The 20,500-nt window shown below is 34.6% G+C and overlaps 1 long non-coding RNA gene across 1 annotated transcript; it reads left to right on the top strand.

Moving 5' to 3' along the window:
• Positions 1 to 12,705: 12,705 nt before the first annotated feature.
• LOC129245401 (uncharacterized) lies at positions 12,706 to 13,621 on the top strand. The gene is made up of 5 exons (XR_008582405.1): positions 12,706 to 12,775; positions 12,836 to 12,924; positions 12,979 to 13,046; positions 13,103 to 13,423; positions 13,480 to 13,621. It is a non-coding gene; the product is annotated as an uncharacterized LOC129245401 (long non-coding RNA).
• The last annotated feature ends 6,879 nt before the right edge of the window (positions 13,622 to 20,500 follow it).

Genomic DNA, 20,500 nt, shown 5'->3' with positions numbered 1-20,500 from the left:
ACCATAGATTTTTGAAAATCCATCAAAAATTATTGAAGTTTTTCTGTGCGATTGTTAGTCAATGAGGTATAGACGATTGAAAAAAACGATGCTTCTCGATTCATACTTCCATATCTAGCGCGAAGTGTTCGTATCGAGGTCGGCAATTAAAAATCCAGATGAACCTGGTATTCCCTCCATACAAAAACAAAAAAAAAACAACAACAAAAAATTTAAATTCTTTCTTCACTTTACTTCCTAGAATTGCATGATAGCCGTTGCTGTTGTCAATTTTTTCACTTAAACATCTCAAAACTAGAAAAATAGATAATTTAAAACTGCTTTCTTTAAAATTTTGTTCAACCATTTTTAACTAAGGTACACCTCTTTGAAAAATCTAAACGAATTGAGACATTTTTGTATCCTTCAACTTTCCCACTTTTGTATTTTTTTCATATAAATATATGCATTTATCTAACAAACGAACGATTTTATCTCTGTATTTAAATTTAGTACTCGTATTTCATTGAAAGACGTACAGTTGTTTTGATTAGTGGTCTGGAATACTAAATTAGAGCTATTGTTTTATAGCTGGAAGCGTACAAAAACCTGTTGTGATTTTCTCGATTTCATCTGCCGCATTCTCCCCATAGACAAACACACATGAGTGCATGTATGGCAGTTTGTAAGTATGAATGCACACTACTAAATACTCGTACGCATCCGTTAGTTAACCCTTTTGGTCTGGCTCTGTTGAATGCAGTGGTTATTTAGCATAATAAAAATGATAGTCTTTTCGATAAATTAACCACAAACAACAAAAGTATTAGACAATATATTTCACCGCATTTCCATATAAACATACCGGACTACTATTCATACTCCTGTGTATAGTTACATACGCAAATTGTGGAAACATAGTAGCAGCACCACAGCAGGAATATGAAAATGGGACGAGTGGTCGAGAGGCACGAACAACATCGATTTGGGAGGAGTCCATACACTGTTTGTTAAACAATGAAATCTTGAACAAGGCAATTCCGAATACACACACATACATACACGCAACATTTCCTATTAACAAGCCCATCAGCAAAGGAGACAAAAGTATCATCACGAAAGCAAATCATTACAATGCTATTGTAGTTACTAAAGAGTTGGAGGGAATGTAGAAATATTTGAAGCGGAAGAGGTGTACAGTGCACCTGCGGTTAGAGTATTTAACAGGGAGTCAGTTAAGCAAAATATATGTACTTATTTATGCTCACATAGTATTAAACTATGAGGGGATGTAGCACTCCAATCTGAAAGTTCTGTTGTCGTATTTATATTAACAAAGCTGAAATGTATTTGCGAAACAATGCGAGGGAGTAGCCAACAGACAATTACGCAAATTTATTTTTGACAATCGGGACAATTACATTCATTTCAAGAATGGTAGAAAGAAGATTGCGCCCATCAGAGAGTGAGTGACGTCACATTTGCCAAGTAGTGCAGTGTTGCCAACCATTTGCTCTTCACAATAAATTTAGTGCTTTTTTATACTCAAAATGCGACAATTTTTAAGTTTGGTGTTTGTTTCTTTTTGTTTTTAATGTAAGGCTACCGAAACTGTAAGTTAAAAAAATGTATTATTAAACAAAGGAAGGTTTGAAAAAGGTCACTCTGAGAAGATTTTAGTGCTAATAAAAATTTGTTGATTCTTATAAAATTTAGTATTTTGAAAGTGAAAATTTAATTTTTTTTCCTTTTGAGGTTATGTCAGAATATTAAATCTTCTTCTCTTAACTCTTCTTAACCTTGAAAACCTTTTAAAAGCGTTTGAATTTACTGAATGCGAATTAAAACCATAGAGATGTAATCGTTTCGTCCGGTCCTCATTCCTTAGTGGGACATAGGGCATCAAGAGGTATATTCACAGTAAAAATAAGCAACAAAATACCCGAAAATACTGAAAAAACCATAACGACATTTTTACAAAAAGATTACCCTATTTTGTTACATAACCTGAAATATAGCAAATAAGTCATTCCCTTAGCAAAAGAGTTTCTTTTACCAAAAAAACTCGTAAATTAAATTTTACATTTCGATAACACATTTATTTAAAACAAAACGCACATTTTAAAGACAATTTATCACGCATACAAAGTTTTTCAAGTAATTCAATAAAAATTTGGTATTTCATTTTCTTTAAATGCGTTTTTATATCCAAAGCTAGGCAACACTGCAATAGCGGGACACAGATTTGACTGTTGAAAGCTTCTCCTTTCAGAGGAAAAAGTTGGAAATTAAAAATGTAAATAAAGCGAGAAATGTCATATTGGCTGATAAGGAATATAAAAAAGCTTATATCACACGCTTTATTGAGGTTCTTACTATCACAATTTTTCACTGCACATTTCATTTTTCCTTATTTTTCACTTATACACTTTCTATTCACTAAAACGTTTGGTTAATTAACGCACATTTCAAAAAAGAAAGAAATATTCATAAACATCAACAATAACCGCAATCTTGGGCAATGTGACCGGATGTTAAAAAAAAGTAAAGTTAAATAAAACTAAGTGAATTATTGAACTAATTTTTAAAAAATGTATATTTTACAAAATTATAAACATTACATTTTAATTAGAACATATTACAAAAATTTCATGAAGAAATAACTAAAACTCGGAGACTAAATAACAAAAAAATTCTAAATCAGTTACGAAAATATTAATCTGGCCATATTGGTGCTAAAATCACGTCACTCATTGTCAAATTCGCTGAGAGGAAAGTAACGGAACCACGAAAGGCGCCATCTCATTTTTCTCTCCATCGTGCATTCATTTATTTTATGGCGAAACTTTTTAAAAAGCAGGCCAATACTTAGTAAGCCTTTGAATTGTCGACTCTTTAAGACGATTACATTCACCAAAAAAATTATAAATTTTTTATAATAGGACTATGAATAAGTTCGTGCGGTTTTTTTCGAAATTTGAAACTTTATTGACGTAAAATGGTTACAAATTTAATACTCAAAGTCGCTTACTACTACTTTTTCCCATCTTTCTGGCAATTCACGGATTCCCTTTGTGAAAAATTCGGTCGGCTTTGCCGCAATCCACGAATCGATCCATTTTTTGACTTCATCGTAATTACGGAAGTGCTGGTCAGCCAGGCCATGTTGCATCGATCGGAAGAGATAGTAATCGGATGGCGCAAGGTCTGGACTATACGGCGGGTGGGGTAGGACATCCCATTTGAGCGTTTCTAAGTATGTTTTGACCACTTGTGCAACATGTGGCCGAGCATTGTCATGTTGCAAAATAACTTTGTCGTGTCTATCGGCGTATTGCGGCCGTTTTTCTCGCAGTGCTCGGCTCAAACGCATCAATTGTCGTCGGTAGACATCCCCCGTAATCGTTTCATTCGGTTTCAGTAGCTCATAATACACAACACCCAGCTGGTCCCACCAGATACACAGCATAACCTTCAGGCCATGAATATTCTGCGCCGACGTCGATGTTGAAGCATGGCCAGGGTATCCATACGTTGCCCGACGTTTTGGATTGTCGTAATGGACCCACTTTTCATCGCCAGTCACAATTCGATGCAAAAAACCCTTTCTTTTGTGCCGTTGAAGCAGTTGTTCGCATGCCATAAAACGGCGTTCAACGTCTTTTGGCTTCAATTCATACGGCACCCAATGGCCTACCTTTCGGATCATTCCCATGGCTTTTAAACGTTTGGAAATGGTTGATTGATCAACTCCCAAAGTTTTTGCAACCTCTTCTTGCGTTTGAGCCGGATCTTGATCGAGCAATTCCTCCAATTCGGTATCCATGAACTTTGGCGGCGCACCCTCGCGTTCTTCGTCTTCCAAGCCAAAATCACCACTTTTAAAGCGTGCAAACCACTTCTGGCACGTTCGCTCAGCTAGAGCATGCTCACCATAAACTTCCACCAAGATACGATGACTTTCGGCTGCTTTTTTCTTCATATTAAAATAATGAAGAAGAATTCCCCGCAAAAACACATTATTTGGCACGAAATTCGACATTTTCAAGTGTGGTAAAAATATTGTTGTTTACGCTTCAAATAAAAAACTTATACTGACGTTTGTGCCTTACGACAGTAGCTCTCCAATGAATGTTTGGAAATGTGGATCGATGGAATAATAATCAAGTTACGCCATCTGTTGTAAAACCGCACGAACTTATTCATAGTTCTATTATGTTGTTCTTAAAGATTGCCTATTTTTGTAATAAGCTTTAAGAAATAATTTTAACGCGTTGCTCTATCTTTTAAAATTATACACCTGTCTACTTGACAGCTGGCAAAGCCAACATCAAAAAAAAGTACCATCTAGGAGTTATTCACTACTGACATCTAGACGTCAATTTTGAAGGACCCTTTTGTTTTTTCGCGGATGGGGGGCTTAAAATGTCTAATGCATCATCAAAGCTGCCGTCGCAGCAATGGTATGTCCGGCGACTAAAAATCTCCGCCCCGTTTGGAACCGTGACCTACCCTGAAACCGCTTTCGCATTACTTGAGAGCGGCCTCCCTCTTCCTCATTACAAAGTCTATGCTTGTGTGCCTGCGTCCAGGTCCCGCTTTATCATCCGGAGAATACTTTCCGCGTACCATTGATGATTTCCCACATTTCCTCGCTGCTTAGCATCTGTCGACTACATCTTCCAACGGTCGACGTTCTTGTTCCCAATGCATGCATTGCAAAAAGTTGTGTTCAGCGTCATCTTCGGCAACATTTCCATGTATGCATATAGGGTATTCGCTCTTACTTATTCTGATCAGGTATTTCTGGAAAAACCCGTTCCCCGAAGGCATTTGAATTGTATAAAAATTGACTTTACCCAAGTTCCTGCTGTTCCATGTAGTGAGGACTTTTATTACTCTGGCCGTTCATCTGCTGCGTGTTTCATTAGTCCAAGGGTCTTCCATAGCCTCAGCGTTTCATCCTTTATTTCGCAGGTTTGTTGTCTGGCTTCCTTATATGTAGTATTTGCCATCAGTCTACTGAGTAGGGATGCTATCTTAGCAGCTTTCTCTGCTGCGTATTTTATTTAGGCTCAAAAGGTTCGTCTTGAGTTCAGTCTTATGCCTGGGTACTTTAGAACCTTTCTTTTAGTTAGCGTATTTGAGCAAGTTTGCATTCAAACTTCTAACTAGATTAGCTCGGTTTTCTCTGTGACAAATATGAGGCCACTTGAATCTAGACACGCTTGTGTTCGTATCATGATTTGGTTAAGATTTCTATGAACTTCTTCAAGATTTCGTGCTGTGATGACTACGGTGATAACGTCTGCGTATCCGATTAGACTAATACTATCGGGCATTTCTATATTGAATATCTCGTCACAACTAATGATTCACAAATCCGCATCGAGAATTGATTCAAGTGCCGCTCCGGATATGACGTCTATACAACTTGAACCTCCTGTGGTTTGATAGACGAGTTTGCGGTCTCGCAACTATTTTCTATTATCCTTTATAAAAACCCTTTAAAAGCATGAAAAAATAATCATTGGAAAAACAATAACTATTTTAATAATTAGCTAAGTTACTCACTCGCAGAAGGAAAAAATATATATTTTTTTGCCCAATCATCGAGGATGTTGGTACAAGCCTTTTAGATGGCCACTACGAACGTTTTCCTTTCATGGCCAAATGCTATTTTCCGAATAGGTAGAAGTCACAGGGAGCCATATCAGGCGAATACGGTGACTGATTGATAGTTAAAATGCGATTTCTAGTCAAAAAATCAGTCACAAGAGTAGATCGATGAGATGGTGCGACGGTGCAATAAGCTTCTTCATTCGCAGAATTCAGGGCGAATTCGACGAATGCGAACCAACAAACGCTTCAAAAGGCCAAGGGCTTCTTTTACGATTTTGCTTTGATAGTGACACTTCATATTTTGTATGACATCTTGGTCAAGTGGTTGTAATTTGAGGGTCATATTTGGCGGAAAGAATTCCAATTCAATGGATTTCAGTTCATTTTCAATGACTTTTGGGTGTGCCAGCCAGAAAGAAAAGAAGCGTTTACATTACAAATCCATAAGTACTTCCCCAAACAAGGCTTTCGCGAAAAAAAACATATCATACAATAATTATATCTTTTGGAATTTCCTCTAAAAAATTTGACTTATATGGTATTTTTATTCAAGTTATGAAAAATATTGAGTTAGTTCGACCATATTTTAAACAAAATCCTCATGCACGCAGTTGTGCTCATCACTTATGTATCCTATAAAGCTAGGCTTTTCATGGGCTCATGGAAATATAATATGCCAGTCAAATTATCAGAAATAAAAGCAGAATGATAAAAAGCAGAATGAGATATATCTTTATATTTTTTAGGTTTTCTTTCACCCTTTCTTGTTTTGTAAATATACGAATTTTCCAAGTAATCAATTAAATTAAATAAATTTCTGCACAATTCGCATAACGAATTAACGAGTTATTATACACTGCCATATTATATAATATTATAATATACACATACATATACGAGTATACGAGTACAGTGAATTTTGAGACACCTGGATAAATTTATTCGTTTTTGTCTGGTAATGATTCCGCTGATTGTCTGCGTGCTGCCGCTTCCGCTTCGAATACACTGATTTCACGCTCAATTTGAAGGATTCGTTTCACAATACGTCTCTCCTCACGCAACAACTTTCTACACATTTTCACCAGCATCTTTCGTGGCTATGAGTGTGCAAATATTTAATTAATAAATAAATAAGTAATCCAATAGCATTAAATTTCTTCTGCTAACCTCATTCTTTGGCGATCTCTGCCCCATTGCCGAAATGTGACGACTGTTGGAACGAAAGATACTCAAGTGATAAAGAAAATGTAGAAAATATTAATTATTGTATCATCGAATAAATGTATATATATATTTATATATGTAAAAAATTAAAATAATTGGTCTTGCAATTTAAATTAATATTCTTACTGTATGTAAAATTTTCTTTCCGTAATCATGTTTTAGCTATAACCAAAGAATCAGTTTTATGCAAAGGGTTTTTCAATAAGGGCGGTTGTTGAAATGGAATAAAACAAGCTGTGTGTGAGTTATTGACAAAATTATTTTTTTTATTTGAAAGGCGCATATATGCAATTAGGTGTGGAATATGACATCATTCAAATGCCCGCCTCGGCTTCTTACGGTGGAACGGATCCGAGTGGTCCAATTTTCAATGACTCTTCTGCATAGATCCGGCTGAATTTGAGCGATGGCCTGTGTTATGTTCACCTTTAGAGCATCGGTCGATTGTGGTTTATTTGCATAGACCTGAGACTTCAAGAAACCCCACAGGAAAAAGTCTAGCGGGGTCAAATCGCATGACCTTGGTGGCCAATTCACATCACCCCTGCGACAGATAACCTTACCCTCAAATCGCTCATGCAGAATGTCAATCGTGGCGTTTGCTGTGTGGCACGTAGCGCCATCCTGCTTGAACCTCATGTCGTCTAGGTCCATATGGTTCAATATGGGCCATAAGAAATTGGTTATCATTGGTTATTGGTGCTCGCTGTTGACGGTGACCGCCTCACCAAAGTCGTTTTCAAAAAAGTACGGACCAATGACGCCGCCGGCCCAAAATCCACACCAAACGGTAACTTTTTGAGGATGCATTATCACCTGGTGAACCTCGTGTGGATTGGTGTCGTCCCATATATGGCAATTTTGTTTGTTAACACAGCCATTCATCCAAAAATGCGCCTCGTCACTAAAGATGATTTTTCGCCCAAAACTGGGGTTCTCTTCCAAACGATTCGAAGCCCAGTTAGCGAACAAACGAAGTTGTCTATGGTCATCAACTTTGAGCTCCTGGGTCAGTTGGATCTTGTACGGGTGTAGGCTCAAGTCCCGACGCAAAATTCGCCAAGTTGAAGTCTGCGAAAGTCCAAGTTCTTGTGCACTGCGAGGAATATACTGCCTCGGGTTCTGCTTTACACTTTCATGGACTTGCGTTCCTTGAACGTACGGGTGTTGGCTGATTGTTTACTGATCCGGTCGTCTCAAATTTGGCCACCAAACGTTGAAGAGTCGACTTTGAAGGACCACCACGTCTACCGAAAAATGGGCGCAATGCGCGCAACGTTTGCGTTAATGAACACTCATTTTGATAATAAAGTTTTATCATTTGAACGTGCTGTTCAATCGTGTAACTTGGCATGATGATTTGGCATAAGCAACTGAATAATAAACAAAAGATTTGACAGATGTTACCAAAACAAAATGGCTGCCACAGGGCGCCAAAATCGACCCGCGCCAATTGAAAAACCCTTTATTATGTGTATTTGAGTCGAAGGTGCTACGGCAAGTGCGGCGAAAATGACAACTGTTTAAAGAAGAACAATTTCGTAACGCGTATCGATAGTGTTTTTTATTATATCAATTTAAACAATGATAATAAATGGCATTTAAAGGAATTGGGTCAATTCAAATGCACCGTTCTCTTTTCCATAGAAGCTTGAGCAAGATTAGAAAAAAGGCTAGGCTTAATCAAGTTGTCCTGCAAAATGAATGTGCGTCCCAATCCCGAAGTTATGATCGCACCCACCGTCTATGACTACCATAAATTCTATTAAAACCCTCTTTCGCTTCAATAAGCATTAATTTTATAATATATTTCACAAACAACAAAAACCTGTTTATTTCCCACGAAATATGGTATTTCACGAAATGAACCACGGTACGTTTTACACGTCACTTCAGTCAAATACGTTGCCGCAAGGGACAGTCCATTGTGACAGCTCTATAACGACTGATATATTCGACATATTATATAATTCAATAACTATGGTTCAGTTCAGTGACAGATCCTACTGCGGGCCAAGTCGTCTAAATGAAAGAGACAAATGCAATGTCGCTGGTTCCACAGAGAATTTTCACAAAAAGACAGCAAAGCCTTGTCAGCTGAGTCGCGGTCAGCCATAGTTATATATTTTGTTACATCGGGTATGACTTCTTAGAGTAAAATCAATATGGCACTGCAATAAATTCCTTTAGCAAAATTTAGTGAATTCCTGCAACTTCATCGCTAAATACGTAATATATTTTGCTTCTTCTTTGAGTCTTACGGCGTTGTCCGTAAAATTTCATTGTGATTGCTGGTAAGAAAAATGTATGTGGATGTTAAAGTATTCAAAAATAGATTCTTCAGTAAGAAGACTAAATACAGAGAGAGATACTAACTATTTGTTTCAGCCTTTATTTTATAGGTAGGCTCTGAGAATGGCAAAACGAAGGAAACCTTCTGCGTATTTGGAAAATCTAACCTGCATCCTCTTATTTCGCAGAAAAGCGCAGAACAAACTTAGCTCTATTTCTTTGTGCGCTGTTTCGCAAATCCTTTCACCCCAGTATAATAGACGCAGATAGTTCTAAGGACTCCACGCCATTCAATTTCCACTCTCGTATCTGTGTTTACAAGTCATTAAATGATCGGCAACCACGCAAAAAAGCTAGATTTACCATTTCATCCCCATTACAGAAGATGTGGGGAACTTTCAAAGAAGGTGACTTTTGAACACTTTCTCTGTAAATGTCGGGTTCGATAGCTAAACGATTAAGGTCAATGGGAGATTCTCTCTTCGACAGCCTGGGTCAGTGCTCCAACCTAAATCCCATCAATCTTTTCCATTACATCAACAGCTGTGGTTGGCTGAGGTATCTGCTCGTGGGAGATCTCAAAATGGTACCAAAATGGCGCTTCAGTACTGTTTGGAAAGTGCCAGATTGTTACTTAAACCATTTCACCTATCTACCTATGGAATGTATATAGGCTGGAGACCTTACTAAGCATTTTTTCTAAATACCAGTTATTTTGGCTGGTTTTGGTAAAAGTCGATATTTTTAAACAGCTGGTATATCTCGTAAGCCATTGTTGAACTCACCGCAACACATCAAAGGTTCTGACGCCTCTTGCATTGTTTAATATTTCCAGTGACACAGATTCCATGTTGGCCATAGTGATAGAGTTAAAATTTTTAAATTTTGTTAAATTTCAATATTATTACTTTTAATTTTTATTACTTTTAAGTATTGTTAGTGTGTTCAATATTATTTTTGTCAGAAATTATTTGATGCTTTTGAAATTTTATTATTGTTTATTCAAATTTTTGCGTCAGAAGTAAACTACGACATTTGTAGAATAAAAATACCTATACACCATGATTCAATTATTAAAGGTTTGCTCACTAGTGACATTCGATTTTTGACACTCCCTTACAAAAGATTGTATTTAAGAAGGTGCATAAAAAGGAAAAAATTAAAGCCTTTTTGGTAAAAATGGTAGCAAAATAGTATTTTGTTACTTAAATGGAAAGAAACTGCGAACGGTTTAAAAAATATATTTTAATTAATATTTGAATGTAAATAATGGTATAGATAGAAGTGATTAGCGGAAATTGCCAAGTCTAATATTAAAACAAGCAATTATTTCACATAATCCAAGATTTTATTTTGTGAATTAATTTTTAAATTTAAAACCAATCACGAAGTTTCGCCAATAAGAAACTATTTTATTAAAAATAAATAAATAATTGGCACGTACAATTCTGTTAGGTGTTTCGCCGAGATCCTCCTCCTATTTGTAGCGCGCGTTCCACAATTGGAAGGCCCTACAGTTTTAAGCCGATTCCGGTAGATGGTTTTTTATGAGAAGCTCTTTCATACTGGTACTGTGCTTTTCTAAGCCTCCTCTGGACACTTCATCCATCCACAGGAAGGTGGGCTCATTGGAAACAAGTTCTGCCATCTTTTTTATAATGAGGTCTGCAATGTAATTGACTGCGTCGGGACTATTCAATAATTCTCCCTGCTGTAACTCTTTAGCAAACGCTAGCTCTTTGCAAAACATGAGTTCCGTTTAAATCACCACATCATAAGAAATAAAGCTTTGTAAATTCTCCATCTCGATCTCGGATTGCGTCAAATACTCTATCATGTCCTGACTTAAGCGGTATGTATTCCATGTCAATCTACCATAGTCCTGAACATACCGATGAAAAATCTTTAGCGAGTTGTTGCTCGTAAGCAGACCACTTTGAAAATGAAATGTGTTTTCTATAAATTTTACTTTTCCTCCACTTTTAGTCAAAGTTTCTAAAGCTAGCAACCCGTGTCTTGCTAAGGGAGCCGATTTGTCAAGAAGGAATGAGAAAGCTGCTTACTGAGCATAACTTTTATTATTGAATCATGCCTATACACGGTCTATGATTGAAACATGTACACGGTCAAAATGGTTTCAAAAAAATTGATCTTTCATTTATGTTTATATTGTACCCTACATTTCGATACTTTCGTTACCAAAATTAGATGTGAATAATCAGCACATGAATGGCAAGCGAACACGGTGTTGGCGAGTGCAAAATAGAAGAAGATGAGAGCAAAGCACTCTTTATCAATCTTCCCTCATAAATTCTGCCTAAAACATGCCACTGGAGGTACACAATAGACAAAGGAATAGCAAAACAAAGCGAAAAAATCTATCCAGTTAATTAATTTTTTTTATTTTTTTTCTATTTTATACTAGTGAGGTACGGAATGGACAATTTTTGGTATCCGAGTATCTTAGTATCGATTAAAAAAAGAATCGAGTCGGCTGAAAGATAGTTTAAAATTTGTATTGAAGTATCAAACTAAAAGTACTTTGCATGCGTGACAAAGTGTATTTATTAGTTTGGCACTCAGGTCTGGCCTTTTTTGTGCTGTTCGAGGATACTGTTTATAAGGTTACATTCATAAATCGACAGAAAATTTTAGGAAGCTACCTGGAAGCTCTAGTCGTTAGCTATAATTTAAATATGTCAAATTCACGTACAAAGGTGAAAATGTCTGGCCAGAGGATTAAAAGTTATGTTAAGAGATTTCCTTTAAGAAAAGGCCGAAAAGCACTTTTTTGCAATATTTGAGGTTATGTAACATCCTTTTCCAAAAAGTTCGTTATGGTTTCTTCAGTATTATCAGACATATTTTTGTATTTTTTACTATAATTTCAGCTCTTTGGCTTTAATTCGTATTCAGTAAATTGATAGGCTTTTTGAAATTTATAAAAAGGTTTTAAATTTAAAAAGAAAAAAAAAATGGCTAGAAGAATATCCAATATTCTGGCATAACCAAAAGGAGCAAAAAATGAAATTTGCACTTTCAAAATATCAAATTTAATAAGACTCAACAAATTTTCAATGGCACTGAAATCGTCTCAGAGTGGCCTTTTTAGCCTTTGTTTAATTACTTTTTTTTTAACGTACAACTTTGATACCTTAAAATAAAAAAAAATAAGCAAACAGAAAACTAAATTTCTCATTTTGGGTATAAAAAGGCCCTAAACTTATTACGAAGAGCAAAGCATTGACAACACTGCATGACTTCACCAATATGGCGTCACGCCAACTCTGATGGGTGCAGCCTGTTTTTTATCATTTTTGTATATGAACATATTCTGTCTTCAAAATCATGAAGCAATAATTAAAGGTGATGTAAGTAGCCAATTTTCACCCTGTGTTAGCCATCTTGAAGCTACTTAATAAATCCGTGTTGTCCTCTTGGAAAAGCTACTTTTTATTTCAGAGCAAATTCTAAAGAAAAAGTACTCAAAAGCGTAGAAGTTAAAATTTTTGCTGAAAAAGTTAGCAGGCAATACTGTTTTGCCTATTCCATTTTGCTTAGACTTTCGCATCTTTCAATTCTATTCAAAGTTCTGTGAAAATTACATTACAATTGTGCTTTTCATTGCGATAAATAGCTACCATATAGCCACATTTAGGTAAGTCTTTTTAATAAAAGCTAATTATTTTGTAAATTAATGGCATTTTTCACTATTTAGGTCGATTATGTCTTACATATCGTGGTAGTCGATTATTTGGAGTCGCCTTTCTGCTGCCGAAAACTACCGGTTGGTGAATTTTCATAAACGTAAGTCCAGATCAGACATTTGTATAAATTCTTATTAAACTTTTTCATTAATAGGTTTTTAGAACAGAGTTTTTGCAAATATAATAGTGACCACCTTACATACAATACATAAACTACAGTTAGTAAGTTCTATTAGAATATTTGCTAATAAATTGGTTTTAAAAGTTTTTATTTGTAGGACTTCACAGACGAGCAAGTGCAGCGGAAGATGTGTGTTGAAGAGCTGGTTTTTAGAAACGAAGGCATGTATGCGCGTATTTCTACCGCGTATTTCTACCATTTCATAGATGACATTGATCGTGCTGTGTATGATGGTGCAAATACCTAGTAAGTGTTTGACATGTGACGGTCATTATGTGCCTAGTTCTGCTACCACTGAAATCAATTTGGCTTCCGAACTGGCTCTTCACGCTACCCGGTCTAGAACAATATGCTGTACGTAAATGCATGCGCAACACCTACACGAGCAAGTCCTCGCGCTTTACGTCTACATTTACATGTAAGTTGTAGTGCTATATTTATGAATTAACAATTTTTAAGATTTTTGGTTTACAGGTTTTTGATTTCTGCCCGAATCATCGCAATTACTAAAAGTGGATTATGTTATCAATATAGAAATTTTTCGATGTATTAGTTTTAGACTATATGAATATATTTTCCTAACTATACTAATAAAATATTAAGGTAGACAAATTTTAAACAATAAACTAATAAATTTATAATTGTTTCAATTTTAACTCTTCTAACTCCAATGTTTTTCTTACGTGGAGGAATGATCGACTGAACTTCTGCTTTCGCAATGTCTTTGATAGCTTACACGAAGATGCTCTTGAATATATTGCCGGTTACATAATACGCAAATTAAAGTTGACCGATTGTTCATGCAATGAGCCTACATTTACTTGGGTTGACACTTTATCTAAGGGCGGATTAGTTAAACCAAGCACCGAGTTCTTAGATAAAATTAAAATGTTGGAATCAGCGTTTAACCAATTCAACGGCAGGGAGCTTTACGGTGGGATATCATTTTTAAAAAAACATCATTTTTGTAAAAACAGTTATGAAACGTACATTTACGTTCGTACGGTACTGAAATGAGGAAATTTGCAACACGTCGTAATGCAAAGGTTACTAAACATGGCTTTATATGCATAAGAGTGAAATAATTTTCCAAAATATTTTTGTTTACTAGCTGCATTTCCATTTTAATGTAATGAAAATACTCCTTTAGAGACTCCATTTTTTTACTTTTGTCTCGTTTCCCATCTAACTAATATTTGTTTTACAACTGCGAACTAACTTAAAACACATATATAAGTAACATCACATATTTCTGCGTGTAATCCGAAGGTGTTATGCGTTGGGGCTCGATATGTATCAGCCCATGGAAACAGCAGAGTTCATTGATACGGTGAATGATTGGTTCGATATTTTCAATACAAAGTTTTCGAATTTTCAAACTGCTGCTGCAAAAAAGCCCTATGGGATGGACTTGAGCCAGCAGGATGAAACAATAAGTAAAAATACATATGTATATAGTAGGTTCTGTTTTTATGCGGCTTTTTTTTATGCGGTTTTGAAATAGTGCGGTTTTTTTTTAATTAAAAAATGCATGTCGACCTATCGGGAATTGTACATATAAACAAGATTCTAAACCAGCTAAGCAAAAACTCAACACAGATTACATCAAAAATGCTAACCCTACAAGTATGGAACCGCCTGCATAACCATCTAGATCAGACGTGTACATTTTCTCAAGTGACGGAAGTGATTTTACGCCAAATCCTAAACGAATGCGCAACATGCGGGTATTGTCTGATTCTATTTCTGACGTAAATTTATTTTTCGATTCTGACGTTTCTTAAATAAAGATATAATTTTCAAAAATACAATATTTTGTTTATGCGATTTTATTTAATTATTTCAGATTCATGCGGTCTATGGAACGTATCTATAGTTATAATATGGGACTAGTGCCCTTTTTTATGCGATTTTATTACATTATTTCAGATTTATGCGGTTCTTAGCACTTTTGAAACGTATCGATAGTCTTACTATAGAACTGGTAGCTTTTTTTATGCTGTTTCTTGCGGAACGTATCTACCGCATAAAAACAGAATCTACTGCAGAGGTATATGACACAAATCCATGGGAATAGTTAAGTTAAAAATATAAATAATTAAGTACCACTTATAAAATAACATAAAATTATTCTATGGCTTACAAGGACCTTTTTCAATTTTTTACTACATTTTCAGAAAGGGGATAAACTTATGCCCTTTTTTCCCTTGCTTCTAAATTGCATCAATGGATTAAGTAGCATCCGAAATCAGATGTCAAACTTTACTTAACCTTGTATAATTGAATCATGCTTCAAAATTTTGTATACTCTTTCCTTATTATTATAATTTTTTATTTTTTGTCATTTGTTGCTTTGCAATAATGACAGAAATTTTCTCTGTTTTTTTTTTCTTTTTTTTTTGTTTATAACAGAAAATGTCATTTCCCATATATTTTCGACACAGATTTGAATTCATTTTAGGCTAAAACAAATATTTTAGTTAAAGATTGGCGGTGTTTCTTGAGAACCTAATACTTCTTTTCTTTGCACAAATTAAAGCGGCTCGTGTATTAACTAAGCAATGTTTTCAGCAGCTCAACAAGTTTTGAAAAATCGCCGACGAATGTCTATTTTAGCAACGCTACAGTGAGTTTTATGTCCTGAAGGAAAATCTGCTTGACGGACTTATTTCATATACAAAGGTAATATGCATACATATGTATATATTTTAGGCGTGAGATGGCGGATAGAAAATCGTATCAAGATGAATTTGCTGTTGTCAAAGAGGTATGTACATATGCATGAATCTGCTTGTATATATTTGATGTGATGCTTTCTCTCGCCCTTCTTAACTTACTCTTTTTACTATAGCAAAAAATAAAATTGCACAATTTTTTGGAAGAATTACAAGTGGAAGAGGACAAGATTCAAAGCAAAATTTGTGAAATAGGAGAAAAAATAAACAAATTGGAACAAGCTATAAAAGGCGATAAGGATACACCTAAAAATTAATTGAATTAAAATTTGATATACTTTGGTTGTATGCCGTAAACTATTAGCCTTAGTATTATACCAGTGCTTAGAAATTATTAATTTTTTGATGTACTATAAATGAATATATTTATTATTTAATAGGTGGATTAAAGCGACACGAACTGTTTAAATTTTGCGCCTTATTACTAGTTACCTTACGAGATGAAAAAAAAATCTAACGAAATTTACTGATTTTCTACTTACATGTTTTGGCAATATTTTCTGTTTGCAATTGTCGGAAAGCAAACGACTTGATAAGCTTATTTATTTATTTTTTAGTCTTTTATTTATTTACGGCAAATGTGCGGTAATGCATTTAGTCTTTTTATTGACATAAATTACAAACTATAAACTTATTTCAGACTTAAACTAGTATTGGTATATATGAGTATGATAAAATCGTACAATATAATCGTGACGTCGATATCATTACACTAAATGGAAAAACATGGCGTATAAGCAACTTAACTATATTAGTGCTTCTGCAGGGGCAAAGCCTCCTATGGTAAATAATAATGGTTTCGAAAAACTAAATACTATTACATTTCCAAAAAGTAATCAGCGAAGCAAGCACAGCTACAGCAACAACCTTTAGTATGCAAACACAAGGAACTGCTCTACTTACCTGAATCAAATCGCTCATAGCAGTTATTGACTGCATTTGTTAAAACCTCACTTTAATTGTATCTCTGCTTGACGATATGAGTGTATTTTACTCAGAGTTCAGCACTCAGCATGAAAACACCATGAGAGTTATTTATTCTCTATAGTATAGCAGGTGTACGAGTGTATGCATACATATTCAGGAAGCAAACGGGAAGTGTCAGTGCTTCCATTAGATATAAGTACCTCACAGTCGTTATGAGTCTCAGTATTCCAGGTAAACATAGTTGTAAACAGGTGTGCGGTTTCTCCTGCTATGCATATATACACACATACATACGAGTATGATAGCTGTAGGTAGTGGATTCAGAATAATCTGAGTTCATGCAAATATTTATTGATGCCTGTGTGGGAATGTGATTAGCAAACAACTGGCGTTGATTAAAGTTGAGAATGCAGTTTAGGCATTTAGATTTTAATTAAATTTGCAGGCCTGGCAATTGCAGAAAGGACAGGTTTCAATTTCCTTATCAAATTTAATTAAAACTAGTGACATAATTTCGTTTTTGTTTTATTTACTGCTCTTGGTTAGAATTCAATGATAAAATTGTGTGGAAAAATTGTGATAAAACCAAAATTATATTTAGTTATGTGTTAGAATTATATAAACGTCAATTTTAAATATTGTATGATATGCAGTAGTTAATAAAGCGTCAAGCGCTAAAATTATGATTTTGTGTGCATATATAGCGGCGGACATAAAAATGTTAGCACCTGAAATGATCACACTTTCAGATGTTATTGTCACTTGCGAATGAAAATGCCTTCTACAGGAAAATCAGTGAGAACATATATGTATAAGTACATTTATATCAAGAATGATAGAAAAAAGATTGCGCCCATCAGAGAGTGCGTGACGTGACGTTTTTCCGAGTTGTGCAGTATTGCCAACCATTTGCTCTTCTCAATAAATTTAGTGCTTTTTTATACCGAAAATGCGAAAATTTTGAAGTTTCGTGTTTGTTTCTTTTTTTTTAATTTAAAGCTATCAAAATTGTAAGTTAAAACAAAACTGTATTACTAAACAAAAGAAGGTTAAAAAAGGCCATTCCGAGAAGATTTTAGTGCTAATGAAAATTTGTTGGTTCTTATAAAATTTGATATTTTGAAAGTGTGAATTTAATTTTTTGCTCCTTTTAAGGTTATGCAAAAATATTAAATCTTCTTCCCTCAACTTTTCTTAAGATTGAAAACCTTTTTACACATTTTAAAAAGCGTTTGAACTTACTGAATGCGAATTAAAACCATAGAAGTGTAATCGTTTCTTCCGGTCATCAATTCTTAGTGGGACATAAGACATTAAGAGGTTTATTCATAGTAAAAATAAGCAAAAAAATACCAGAAAATACTAAAAAAACCATAATGACATTTTTATAAAAAGAGTACCTTTTCTAGTTACATAACCTCAAAAAAAAAAAAAAAAACTAATAAATTAAATTATACATAACCATAACACATTTATTGCACATTTTAAAAATAATTTGTCACGCCTACAAAGTTTTTTAAGAAATTCAATAAAGATATGGTGTTTATTTTCCTTAAATGGGCATTTTAGTGCGTTTTTATATCCAAAGCTAGGCAATACTGCAGCAGCGAGAGAGAGATTTGACTGCCGAAAGCAGAAGAGCACCAACAACACCTGCAATCGCGAGCAATGCCACCAGATGTTAAAATAAGTAAATCTAAATAAAACTGTGTGAATTATTGAACTAATTTTTAAAAAATGTATATTTTACAGAATTATAAACAGTTCTTTTAATTAGAACAGGCTAGAAAAATGTCATGAAGGAACAACTGAAACTCCGAGACTAAATAATAAAAAAAAATGCTAAATCAAGTTACGAAAATAGTAATCTGGCCATGCTGGAGCTAAAATCACGTAACTCGTTGTCAAATTCGCTGAGAGCAAAGTAACGAACCACGATAGGCGCCACCTCATTATTATTTCCATCATGCATTTATACATATATACATAATAATATATGTCAGAGATGGCCAAGGTCCTTGATAGTCCGAGCCATTTTTGAGAACTTTAAATTTTTTGAGAGCCACAATTAAATGCGTATTTAAAAGGCATTAAAAAACGTTTTCATTAAAACATGTTTATTGAAAGCATATAAATAAAACTACAAATATCTAGCGCTGCACTATGTACTTTCAGTTTGTATAATAATTTTATTGTTATGTAAACCTTTATAAAATAAAATAAATAAATAAATAAATATTAAATTTTAAAGACATTTATTTTACTTATCTTGATAATTCCTTAAAACTTGGCGCATAATGGTGGCAGCCCTTCTCAGTAATTCGAGACGCTGGTTAGTTAATACTTATCGGTGTTTCGATTTCATTCGGATGACTGACATACGTACGTTGTTTCGAATATTGAAATAATTCGAAAAACATCCTTTTTTAATTCAGGATACTTTGATTCCAATACAAATTACCAAAATTCAATAATCAACGTCGACTTCTATTTAATTTGTAGAGCTTGATCTTCTTGCATGCCTACTAGTTTTAATTCTTGAGAAGCTTTTTGCGTCATAATTAATTGGAAATGGAAAACGCACTTTAAATTACGTTAATTTCAATTGGATTCCGAAAAAAAAAATATTAAAATACGTACCAAATTCATGGCTATACAGAGCACAACAATTAAAAGTAAACTCGGGTACACTTATCGAGAGTCGCAAGTAATCCTTTTAAGAGCCGCTGGTTGATCCCCCTGATATTTTTACAAGTAGAAACATTGACGTCCCAAAAATCAATCGCATGGCGGATGGTGAAAATTCCTAAGTTTCTGTTAATTTTTCTTTCATATTTCTCTCCGTTCGATCAAATATTTTTCGTGGTAGAATGCCATAAAAACTTGTTTTTATTCTTTACCTACATATGTTTAACGTGATTTTTGGGCATAAGTACAAATACATAAAAAAATCTGCATGTTTTAATAAATCATATCATATGCAAATTGAATAAAGATAAATTGGATATATAGAACTGGCGGCTTGTTGGTGAGTGGTCCGAAGTCAGCCCTGAGAGACATGAAATCGAATTATTTTTTATTATTATTATTAATTCTTATAGCTCAGACGTCAGCAAAAGCCAATTAATGCAAAAGTTTCAAACTGTGTACAACGCTTTTTGAAATTTCATCAAAATGTCCAACTTTTTACCCTGAATTTTTAGAAATTTTGTGGGGATTTAGTTTTATAGCTCACTGAATTCTAGTATTACAAAGTGCAAATTTCTATTGAGTACAAAATTCTGTTAGTTTTCGACATTTTTTGCTTAAAAATTCCGAGATTTCAATCGACTAGTCTAGTATTTTTGGGAAAAAACACGTGATATACATCCATAGGTAACACCGCTTTCTGAAGCACCGCTACTCACCAGTGGAACCATTCTGTCGCTAAGAATTCAATAGACAAACCTGTTAAAGTCGATGTCGCCTTACAGTTTATCCGAAGATTTAAATAAATAAATGAATGGTAAAAAGTTATATTTTCCCTTGTAAAAACACACAACTCTATTCAAAGGCAAAATTCTTGATGCTACTCCTTGACCCATCAATAGGTTCATCGTCTGCCAATAGCAAATTATTGCCTCATTCTTTTCCAACTTTTTCGCTTTTGTCAGAAGTAAAGTCAAGTGTTTCAGTTAACAAAAAAAAACCAGTTAGCTGTCACTTCGCCTAAAAGGCACTTTATGTTGTCTCTCTACAGCGGCTGCGGAAAGAAGTTATCTGTGGTAGCTGCGCTGCATTGGCATTCAAGTATTTCGCTTGTACTTGTGAAAGAAAGGGTGAATTAAACTGCC

Source organism: Anastrepha obliqua, chromosome 4 (assembly GCF_027943255.1).
Source record: "Anastrepha obliqua isolate idAnaObli1 chromosome 4, idAnaObli1_1.0, whole genome shotgun sequence".
In the NCBI taxonomy this organism is placed as follows: Eukaryota; Metazoa; Arthropoda; class Insecta; order Diptera; family Tephritidae; genus Anastrepha; species Anastrepha obliqua.
Note: the sequence above shows the minus strand (reverse complement) of the source record. Positions and strands in the feature narration are given on the sequence as shown.